The sequence below is a fragment of the Equus asinus genome, chromosome 7 (assembly GCF_041296235.1).
Source record: "Equus asinus isolate D_3611 breed Donkey chromosome 7, EquAss-T2T_v2, whole genome shotgun sequence".
In the NCBI taxonomy this organism is placed as follows: Eukaryota; Metazoa; Chordata; class Mammalia; order Perissodactyla; family Equidae; genus Equus; species Equus asinus.
In genome coordinates this window covers 60,576,700-60,589,143 of record NC_091796.1, presented here as the reverse complement: position 1 = coordinate 60,589,143, position 12,444 = coordinate 60,576,700, and the positions used below count along the sequence as shown (strand labels likewise).

General features: G+C 43.0%; 1 pseudogene; it reads right to left on the bottom strand.

Moving 5' to 3' along the window:
* Positions 1-1,711: 1,711 nt before the first annotated feature.
* Positions 1,712-2,501, bottom strand: LOC123286988 (protein angel homolog 2-like; annotated as a pseudogene).
* Between the last annotated feature and the right edge of the window lie 9,943 nt (positions 2,502-12,444).

Here is a 12,444-nt window from a genome sequence, read left to right as displayed (position 1 = left end):
CTTTGCTGAGTTTATTTATTAGCTCTAATCGTGGTTGGGGTTTTTATTATTATTGCTCTTTGATTTTCTATATATAAGATCATGCCATCTGCAAATAGAGATAGTTTTACTTCTTCCTTACCAATCTAGATGCCTTTTATTTCTTTTTCTTGCCTAATTATACTGGTTACAATTTCCAATATAATGTTAAATAAAAGTAGCAAAAGCAGGTATCCTTATCTTGTTCCTAATCTTAGGGGAAATCCTGTCCATTTTTCACCATTATTTCTCACATTTTTGAGGCATAACAGCTTATGCTTCAAAACAATCATAGCTGCTTCTGCATTCCAAAGACAATTTTCTTAAAAAAACAAATTTCTATAAATTTGTTCAGTAAGAGAAAACCTATATCCTGACCTGGGGATCTTTTCTTGAGATTGAATAGAAAATAGAAAAAGAAGGCCAAAGAGGGGCTGGCCCCATGGCCGAGTGGTTAAGTTCGCGCTCTCCGCTGCAGGCGGCCCAGTGTTTCGTCGGTTCGAATCCTGGGCGCGGACATGGCACTGCTCGTCAGACCACGCTGAGGCAGCGTCCCACATGCCACAACTAGAGGAACCCACAACGAAGAATACACAACTATGTACCGGGGGGCTTTGGGGAGAAAAAGGAAAAAATAAAATCTTTAAAAAAAAAAAAAAAAAAAAAAAAGAAGGCCAAAGAAACAAAGGCAGAATTCCAGAGTTCATGTCTCTGTTAGGTTACCAAGATGTAAAGAATGGGCCTCCGCAAAGTACTTTGCCCTCTGCCTAAGGACGGTGGGCCTGCATTTCCAGACCTTTCACCTGAAAATGCAGTAACATTAGATTGTCCAGGAGAGTTATATCAGGAAATCCATATTTTTACTGTCTTAAAAGGCATATCTCTTCTCCACAAGAATTACTTATACTGGTTTGTTGAACATTTGTGAACAGCTCATAATGATTTCTCAGATGAGCTAATTAATATTTTGCAAACTCAGTATTCTTTCAACAAAATCAGAACTTCTGGAAAGGAAACTAGTAGTTTGCAAGAGTCAAAATAAAGATACTTTGAATCATGATATAACTTGCTAAAGAGGACTAAAGTGGGTACATTGTATTTAAAAACCACTGTCAATTCTACTGGAATTTCAAATATAAAAATATCTACATCTCTTTTGCAATAAAACCATTTACATCTCAGTAGTCTGGCAAATATTTTTCTTTATTGAAAAAATTATTGTAAACTTGTTTGTCCTGATATCTCATTGAGCAGGACACTCCTGTAATCACTTTATGTAACTTCTTCAAAAACTCCACGATGGAAAAATTAATAACACGCAAAGTCTTAGGACCAACTTCGCCTTCCTTTAAAAGAAAACAGGATGGGGAAAACACTGTGTGTATACTGGAAGAAGTGTGAGAGCTCAAGTCTGAACCTTGCCAATAAGGGCTGATGAGCTGGGAAGTTATTTTCATCTGGAAGCTCATGAACTTGGAAGTCTTGCTCTGGAGTGACAGCGTAGCTAGAGTTTCAAGCCACCAAGTGAGACTGCCCAGGAACATACATTCTTTTACTGAAAAGCAGACAATAGAATGTGTGGTGTGGCACTTCACAAAGACAAGTGTTCACTCCTAGAATCCTAGTGACAGAAATTGATGTAGTAAACAGATGGTGAGCTGAAAGGATGCTGTAGATTTAAAGATAAAATTTTTCAGCAATCACTTAGGACCTCTGTTTTCTCCAGCTGTCTGTGTGTCTTATCACCTTGTCTTTTCTACTTTTGATTCTTGCTTTACTTCATGCCCACAGTTAGAAAAGGTAAAATTCCTGGTTCCTATAAAGATGGTTCCTCGCCTGATACCTTTCCTATGGCAAGTTCTTTATAATTCAGTGTTCCTTCCTTTGTGAAAAAATAGAGCAGAGAACAAGAATGGAATTAAAGTTACCAAACATAATAATGTGGCAGAAGCCTTCATCTTTCTGATGGGCAACACTGAGCATCTCTGTTGCTAGTATTGCCAGTTGGGCCAGCTTGACATCACATCAACTTGGATTTATAATAAATGTGTATTAGCTACAGAGATTGCAGGAGCAGCACACTGAATGTTGAGCTGCAAGAGTAACACTAATCTAACACTCTCTCTCCAACAGAGGAATGTCAGTCTGGTGGAAATCCTATGGGTTCGCTGATAAGGGCGAACATCTGAAACGTGAGAAGCAAATGGAGGTCGTCACGTTTTCTTCCTGTCCACATTTGTATTCCCAGTGGTGGCAAATGATTCCAGACTTGATCTAACCTCTGTCTCATAATTGTCTTGGTCTTCTTGCCATCAAAGTACATCTACATTAATGTTGTAGTTTCTTGGAATACTGCGAAACCTAAAACTCCAGTGTAATACTGGCTGATGGGAATGTCTATCGTGGTGTGAATTGTCTTCCAATAAGTCTCCCTAAGATATATTATAGGACATCACTGAAAAATCAGCTTTGGCTTCATACATTTGAGGTCAATATTTTGTCTTCTAGTTTCTTCATTCTTTTTCTGTATTATGATTACATAAATATTCCCAATGAAACTGGGAAACAGCCATTGATGATTAAGTATCTAGGTGCTAAAGTTTTTTCCTTTTTGCAATTACTGACTATAGCTTTTAGCTGTTTAACCCACCCATTGATAACTGTGCTTTTTAGGCAATATGCTATCTGACTCCCACTTGGTTCCTGTCGATAACATCTTCCTGGAGCCTGGGTCACCATAGTAGTGGGTATGTGAGCTGTTTTTCAGGAATTAGAACTCCTTGTCCACTCCAGGCTTGTTGAGACCACCAACTCATCAGCTGAGCCCATGCAGATGTCTGATAGGCAACCTTTTGACATCAGAGGCTAAAAACTCCACCCTCAGATCATGCTAACACCACCATTTTGTGAACATGCGTCCTATGAAGAGACATGAAGTTTGAGTACGCTTGTGCAAATCATCAATTACCTCACCTCTCCTTACCTCCAGTCACCTCTCTCCACATTTCAGACCACCTTGCCCCCATCCCATAAATATCCCTGAGTCCCTATTTTTGGGGAAGTGAATTTGAGGCTCATGCTCTCGCTTCCCCACAAGGCTGCCTTGTAAGTAAACTCTCTCTCTGCTGCAAGTCTCGGTGTTTGGCTTTCTGGGCGGTGGGCAAAAACGAACCTGGTGCGGTAACACCAATACCTCTCTATCATGCCTTCTTTTTGATGAGAACTTATCTCCCTCAAAGTGCATGGTATACCTACAGAGATGAGTGCAAGATAACCATGTCTGTGTCAAGTTGTTCGGTCTCCGATTTCACTGTTGAAACTCACTTCCAGGCTCAAACAAAGTGGTTTCCTATTCAGTGAAAATTGCCTATTACTAAAATAAGGATAAGGAATACAAAAATAATGTCCAGGCCACCTGTGGACTCCCACTGGCTAATCCAATCTCTGACCAGAGTCTTGTGGTGATAACTGCTCATCGGGAGTATGGTCTGGCACTTCTATTTTCTTCTTCTGTTTCCATTCACTTCTCAGGTTCAGTCTCATGTACATGAGAATCAACTGCCAAAGTGCCAGGTGGTCCCCACACTCCCTATCCACACAGCTGGGCTGACTTGCCTTTTTCAGTTCAAATTTGCTGTGACTCCTTGTGAGGACCAGTGGGTAAGCTTTCATTATTGTCTTTTCCCACTCATCTGAAGGGCCCATACCTACTCTTGCTTTGCATCTGGTTTCACAGGTTGAACACTCTCTTTTTGTATCCTGAGACGAGGAACAACACGACGGTTCATTGTTCCAGAAGTCTCCACTTTTCCAAAGTATTTCAGTGTGCTTAGAGCCTTGGGACTCACACAATTTAATGATTAATAAAGTGTTCTGCAATCTAGTGTCTCTAACAGGGCGTTAAAAGGATTTTCATTTATGAAAGACAAATTAATCCACCAATCATATCTAATATAGCCATTGCTACTATATGCCCCAGATGAGGAGTAATTTCATTAAGATTTTTTATCACTTCATTGAAGTAACAAAATTAATTTGTTACCAAGAAACAGAAAGTACTAATTTTTATAGAAATAGCCATGCAAATGGAAAGATGGGAAATAGCCATGATCTAGTCCAGATATCTTCTGGCAGAATTCTAGGTACTCAAAGAACAGTCCTGATCCCTGAAGAATTAGAAAAAATATACAATATATAAAAAGTTCACAGGAATTCCCAAGTTTGCCCTAGTAAGTTTACTTTATGAAGCTAATCTGGTACTGGTTAGGAAGTCATCATTTTCTTGCAGTTTTTTTTTTTTTAAAGGTACGCTTTCTGGTGAGGAACATTGGCTCTGAGCTAACATCTGTTGCCAATCTTCCTCTTTTTTTTCTCCCTGAAGCGCCAGTACATAGTTGTATATCTTAGTTGTAAGTCCTTCTGGTTCTTGTATGTGGGATGCCACTGCAGCATGGCTTGATGAGCAGTGTGTAGGTCCACGTCTAGGATCCAAACAGGCAAACCCTGGGCCGCCGAAGCAGAATGCACCAGCTTAACCACTACGCCACCGGGCTGGCCCCTTCTCTTTCAGTTTTAACTGAGACATCCAAAGCTGGAGATGTATTAAGCATTCATCATGATAGGCTCCATGTCAGACACTGACATGGAAATATGCTTAAAGCAGTTCCTATCAAGAGACAAAAAGTGTTCAAGGAGAAGAAAGTAGCTCAGTCAAATGCTACATGTCTGGACCATGCTCAGAAGATTTGAGAATTCGGGTATTATTTATGCTCTCTGCCAGCATAATTTTAGGGCAGTGGTGGAAGCATGAGGCAGATTGTGGAGTCGTGAATGGGGAGTGTGGATGTGCAGACAGTGAATAAAGGATGTTTGAAACATCTGTATGTAAATATCAGGAGAGATGGGTTGATAACAGACAGGGCACAGGATCAGGGTGTGTTTCAGGGACAGGAGAGTTTGTTTATAAGCTAAAGAGGTAAGTTAGTGTTCAAGGAGAGATGACAACCTGGGAGCACGAGGAGTAATTGATGAAGCAGCATCTTGGAAAGATCAGAAAGGATGGACTGGGTCGTAACTTTAGGAAATTGTCTCAGAGTCTTGGGGGGAATTTAAGTAGAAATAGATACGCTGTGAACATGTGACAGTAGTACTGCTAAATAACTGCCTCTTTTTTTTTTTTTTAAAGATTTTATTTTTTCCTTTTTCTCCCCAAAGCCCCCCCAGTACATAGTTGTATATTTTTCGTTGTGGGTCCTTCTAGTTGTGGCATGTGGGACACTGCCTCAGCGTGGTTTGATGAGCAGTGTCATGTCCGCGCCCAGGATTCGAACCAACGAAACACTGGGCCGCCTACAGTAGAGCGCGCGAACTTAACCACTCGGCCACGGGGCCAGCCCCCAATAACTGCCTCTTTTGAGGAGCTTTTTCCATGTCCTTTTCCTTCGTTTCTTTTCTTCCTCTATTCTAGTTTCCATTTTATCTACTGTTCCACTTAATTTTTCTTGTACAGTGTGCTGGTAACGGAAGATCTTCACCATGACAAGTTGTTTTTTTCCTCCTGCCTATAAGTCTAATAATTTCAGAATGTCTGTGACATTGGTATTCTCTTCTTTCCTTGGGGAAGAGTTCATAGAAGGGAAGAAGGGAGTTGCGATGTTTCTGCCATGGCCTCACTTGCTTCTTGAGGTTGGAGGAATGTGCAGTGGCAGTAGGAAAGGTGGGGAGGAGGCTTCATGACTGAGGACGATTTGGAATAACTGATGAGGAGGATAGGAAAGGAAATTGGCCGAAGCCAGGTGAAAGGACTGAGGAGTGGCCATAGATGGCCTGAGTCTAACTTGTGGTTCCACAAATCTGCACAGCTGTGCAACTTCTGTCAGCCATTTGCGTGTAGGAGTCTTTGTTCCTGGCATTCAAGGAGGCTTATTGAGCAACATCCTCTAAGATACAAATGTAAGACAAGGGGCGCCAAAATATCGCCTTCCTTATAGATAAAACAGATATTGGAGAATGTGGCTTATATCATCAGACAAGTGGACTTCCAAATACTAATTCTCAGCATTAGACACTCACCAGCCAGAAGTGTTGCTGGAGCACTTCAGGCCTCTCCACTGCCCACTGGAGGTGGGTCCTATATCAGGGAGGGTACAGGGAGCAGAGGCCACATCCATCCAAGACGAAGATCCCCCAGGTCATGAGACACTCTCTCCCCAGGACCATGCGTGTAGATTGGAATGACCAGTGGACAATGCCCCTTGATCCTTTGTTCACAACCCCCAGAGAAATGGCTCCTCTCCTTCTATTTTGGGAGTGCCTGGTATTAAGTGCTCACTTCTGTTAAAGCACATGGAACATTAAAGTGCACTCTTATTGGCCTGTGCACACGCCCTGTGAAGGATGCCTTTTAAACACGGGTAACGAATATATCCAAGCATCTGTTTGCTTGACCACAGCTCAGCTGATCAGAGATGTCCCTATAAGCTTTAGAGTGATTCACCACCCAATTCTGCTGTGAAACTGCTCTTACACACTCTCTAGCAATGGAAGCTACTCAATGAAGTGAGCGACTCATTGTCATTGGAAGTATTCAGACACAAGATGAGCAACCCACCATTTGGATGTTAGAGAGAGGATGCCTATGAGCAGAAGAGGTTTAGAAGCCATAACCACTAGGGACTTTAAATTCAAACACTCTATGACTTAAGGGAACTCTGGTTTTTCTGCACTGAAGCAGAAAGCCCACATCATAATCTCTCATCACAGTGTATGCTAATGCTTCCCTCAACAGTTCGTGGAACAAGATGATAGAATGTCTGTCCATGAATTTACTGGCTAATCTAACATATGAAATCTAGTTACCGTGAGCAGTCAGATGGAGAAAAATGATTATCATGAAGAGAAGACCCCAGGGAAAGATTTTTCTGCTTGAATAAATGAATGTCAAAATTAAATCACTTCCACTGGGAAAAGCATATCAAATTTTAAAAGGAAGGAGCTACAGCAATGGGAAATGGAGACTATCCCCTAGAACAATGTTTTTTCAATTTTTTAAAACCACAATCAGAAATACATTTTATGTGATGGTTCAGTATACACACACACGCACCTGACTATAACAAAAGTTTCACAAAACAGCACTTACCTTTATTACAGGCAATGCACTCTGACATTTTCTATTCTATTCTAGTTTTTAATAACTAATTCTTTTATTGAAGCATAGCAAATACATAGAAAAGTACATAATTATAATTGTAGAGTTCAGTGAATTTTCACACAGTGAACACATCCATGTAGCCTATATTTTATTTCACTTCATTTTATTATAATTATTTTTTTTATTGTGGTAAAATATATGTAACACAAAATTTATGATTTTAACCATTGTTAAATATATAGTTCTGTGGCATTAAGTACATTCACACTGTTGTGTAACCGTCACTACCATCCATCTCTAGAACATTTTTCAACTTTCCAAACTGAAACTCTGTCCCCATTAAACAACAACTCCTCATTTCCTCCTCCCCCAGCCCCTGGCCACCACCATTCCACTTTCTGTCTCTATGGATTTGACTGCTTTAAGGACCTCATATAAGTGGAATCATACAGTATTTGTCTTATTGTACCTGGCTTATCTCACTTAGAGTAATGTCCTCTAAGTTCATCCATGTTGGGGCATGTATCAGAATTTCCTTCCTTTCTAAGGCTGAATAATATTCCATTGTATGGAGACCACACTTTGTTTATGCATTCATCCATCAATGTATACTTGGGTTGCTTCCACCTTTTGGATATTGTGAATAATGCTGCTGTGAACATGGCTGTATAAATATCATTTAAAAATTTTAATGCAGCACATTAAATTGATTTTCTTCATCTTGAGAAACCCTGGCGTGCTAGTTCATATGTTGAAATCAAATGTCCTCTTTCCTTTGAGCCAGAGCAAGCTAACCTGGGCACTCTCTGACTCTTCATGTTCCTGATGTCTTGGACTAAGAAGAGCCTGGTTTGTGCCAGAGGGATGAGCAGGGGAGTGTTTTCCTTAACAATGGAGGTTGTCCAACAGTGAAATGTGATGCCTCGTGAAGTGGACCCCTAATCTAGCCACCCTGCCACACATGCCAGCTGTCTATTGTCTCTTTTTGAAAGTGAGATGATTTGGTGGGCCCGTAGGTTTTTTGGCATGCTCACAGTTGAGGTGTGTATCAGTAGTTATGACACCTACCGCTAAACACAAGACTGAATCGGACTTGCTCAGAAAACTTCTGAGTCCACAGACTGCTCTAGAAGGAGGTCATTGACTTGCCGTGGCTAACATATTATACATGCTTTCAAAATAAGTCTCGTTAAGAGAAACTGCTTCCTTGAGATATCAGTTGTCTGTTGTTGCATAATAAATCACCTAAAAAATGGGTGGCTTTACACGTCTGCAGGTCTTTGGGTTGGCAGCTGGGCTGGCCTAGCTTGACATTCCTGCTGTCTCTCCCGGGGGCACTGCTGCTGCGGTCATCTGTCGGCTCCACTGGGGCTGTGGCTGGATGGTCTTTCTCCTTAGTGCTGGCTGTTGGCTGCGCCTGTCTCTCAGGTCTCTCGCCTCGTCGGGGCTTGTCCAGCTTTCTTCACTTGAGGACTCAGGATTCTGAGAGAGAGAAAGAAGTTGCTGCAAGGCCTTTGGAGGCTGAGGATCTGGAAGTCCTACAATAGCACCGTCCCTACATTCTATTAGCCAAAGCAAGTCACAGGCCAGATTCCAGGCGTGGGGAAATGAACTCCACCTCTTGAAAACAGGAACAGGAAAGTCACGTTGCAAAAGGATGTGCACACAGAGATGGGAGGGATTACCATAACCATCTTTGCCAACAATCAGCCATACCCTACTCTTGTTCTAAAAAGTAGGATTAGACCCCACATCCCCACATCTGATAACGTGCCCTGCAGAGAGACCTGCCCACATACAAAATGATGTATGTGAAAGATTATTCACTGTAGCATTCCCTGTGATTAGAAACAACCCAAGTGGCCATCAGCAGGGGCCTGGGACACCTGTCACCGATTGGTTTCTCCCAGAAACTCAAGGGTGGGTTTGGAAGCATTTAACTGTTGTTCCAAATTGTTTTTTTCCTTTTGCTATGTTAAGGAGATGCAATCACCAACCTCCCGGAACCAGACCAAGCCTCACCACAAGAGCCACGCCTATGACGTTTGCCTTATTTTTAATGCTAAGATCCCTCCAGGAGGAGCTGAGGCCTTATTACCATCACCTGCAATGTGTGTGTAAGCATGTTTTCCAACTGAGCCTGCGCAAGAGGATACTCACCTCTCCCTTTGGAATATTCACTCCCCGTCTGAAATAAATATCCCTGCTTCCCTTTGCTCAGGGACACCGTGACTCTGGAAACGATTCCTGATGGTCTCCTATTTGCTGCAAGTATACCTTACTTTGTGAGACAACTACTTCTGGTGAGTCTGATTTAACTTACCAGGATGCAAACCCACTTCGGTTTCAGTAGGTAACAAATTGGCGCCCAAAGTGGGGCTTACCCCTTCATGGTGCTTGTGCTGCTGGCTTGCTGTCACTTCCTCATCAGGAGACCCAGAAGCCACACTGAGCACTTTGCTTGGAGGATCTCTCAATGGAGGTGAATGGTGCCAACCCCACAGCACGGCCATAAGAGTTCTTTCTTTAAGTTGTCTCACAAAGCCTTTCTGCTGGGGCCTGGCTTCAGGGTTCGAGTCCCCATCTGGGGATAGCCTGGCTCAGCGGAGTGAGAGTCCCCTCTGCTTGGAAGGCGTACATGACCTGGCCACTCCAGAACGGCCAATGCTCAGCTCTGGTGGAACGGGAGCAATCCCTGTTGGCTAGTCAGGGGCTCGAGTCCCCTCTGGAAATGGAGTCTCTTCTGGAGTGATGAGGTGGGGGTTTGAGGGCCCACTGAAGTCAGTGAGTCTGTCTTTGTGTTGTGCTTGTGATCAGAGGAGGGGTCCCCTTAAATGGGGTCAAGCCCCCTCTGGAGTTGCTGAGTCTGTTTTTTGTTTGTTTGTTTGTCTGTTTCTGTTGAGGATGCTCAACATCAATCTTGTTTTCCCACAGTTCTGGCTTTTCTGGACTCCTGGGTCTCCTTTTTCTTTTCTTTTTTTCCCCTCATCCTCCCCATCAGTGACCCCTGAGTGAAACCCAGCATCCAGCAGTTTTCTTTTCCCTTTAAGGGTTTAGTGACTCAGCCTGGGTTTAGTTTCAGGCTATTAGGGTGCTAAACCTCCTCTGGCACAGCCTTGTGGCATCTGTGTCACCACTGTTACAAGTTGTGCCTGGAAGTTTGGAAAAGACACTAGAACATGCGGGAGCAAGCTCCATCCCAGAGGAAAGCCCATTGTGCTGCATCCTCCAGAGTTGGAAGGCCTTAGGTATTCCCCATTGACCCAAGAGCAGATGATGCTTTTATGTGACTGAGCCTGGCCACAATATTCACTGGAAGATGGGGAAAGACAGGCCAAAAATGAGACCCTAAGTGTTAACACCATACTACAATTAGATCTAATTTGCAAGAGAACCAAGAAAGAGGAAGAAATCCCTTCTACCCAGAGCTTCGTGGCACTGTGTTCCAATGAAAGGTTAAAGGTTGAATCTAAGTCTTCAAAAATACTTCCCGTATTATAAGATCTTTCTGATGAGGAAGACCTGCTCCTCCAACTCAGGAAACATGAGACTGTTACTGCCCAAGGGGTATAGTCTGCTCACCGCAAGACATGCCAATAGTCAGGAGGCAAGATGTTGGAGAGAAAGGTTTTTTTACTACTGCTTTCTAGCAAGAGGGAAGATGGCCGACTCCCATCTGAAAGAACCATCTTATAGAATGGAGACTATAAGCCAGTTATAGAGGTGGCTGGTCTCCAGGTGGGAGTCCAGTTGCTGATAGCCCTTTGTTTTACTAGATATGCATCAGAGGTGGGAAAAATGCCCTAAACCCTGATGTTAGAGTTGTCATTGATGATGGCTATCAGCAGACTCTCTGCCCAGGAGTCATTACATTCCTAGAGAACTCAAAAGAATGAAGTTATCATCTTGTTGCAGCTTGGAGGGGCCATAAAATCTACCTAGCATGTCTGGGATAGTTAATCAGAGGTCATTTAAAGTTACAATATGATTTTCTACAATATGGCTCCCCTTATGTCAACCTTATGTTGAGCCAGTATCATAAGGAAAGCCCACCTCAGAACACACGTCACTCACATACCCCAGCTTTGGCCCCACCATTAGACCAGCTAGCGAGCCCTGAGACCTCCACCTTATTCCCCTACCTCACCCCTGCTTAAGCCAGAGGCAGTAATGGAGTCAAACTGCTTACTGTCCCCCCCCCCCCCAAACCCCTGAGCAATCCCTCTACAGGGAATTGGACTCTGCAACAACCAAAGACACTTCACCCTCCTCTTCCAGATAGTACAACTAGATTAGGAACCAGTTACACACCTGGGATGTAACCCCTAAGACAGGTGCCTGATGGAGAGGGGACACATTAATGTGCATGTCCCTTTTCCCACCTCTGATCTGTATAAGTCAAAGGCACACACTAAAGGGTTGAGTGCTGACCCAGAGGAGTTCATAAAGCTGACCAAGGGAATCTTCTCCACTCATGATCCAACCTGGGCAGATATTCAAGCCTGTTAACTACACTCCTCACTGCCAAGGGAAAGTCATCTGTTCTGTTAAAAGCTAGAGAACAAGCAGATAAGGAAGATGACCCAGGACTGGACATCCACAGATAAGGAAGATGACCCAGGACCGAACAGGTGTGCCAGGGACTGATCCAGCATGGAATCCCAAAGATGCTTGTAAATGAGCATAAGTGAGGCCATCTTGTTATGCTAAATGGCCCCAGCCCCTCCTCTGTGTGACTACTCACTGCTCTGCACATACTCTAAAGAATTCATGTGTTCTCCTGATTTATGGCCTCTGCTTATATATGTACTCCCCCATACCTTGATAAATTAAAACTTTGTTCTATGAGTTTCTCTCTCTAGGAACAGGCTGATCTCAGGCAGGAAACACACTGATAAGCTATCCATCACAGCTGACAGAAAAAACGGAACAATGTGATGCCTGGAGCTCATCATGCCTAGAGACCAACATCCCCGGACACCTCCTCACTGCCCGTGTTTCCTATATAACGGCTTCAGGATTCTGTAACCCTAGAAAATGTTTCTTTTTTGAGATATTAGTCTGCCATCTTACCAATTATACTGGCTAATTGAATTAAAATTTCCTTTCTCGATCTCTAACCCATAATTAATAGGCTCAGATCACGGCGAGCAGAGTGAGCCCATTGCTCAGTATCATCCTGATGATCAAGAAAAGCTAGGATATTTTCAGCTCTGCCTTTGAAAGCCACGAAAATAGTAAGCCAGCCACCCATTAACTGGTCTAAATTAAGA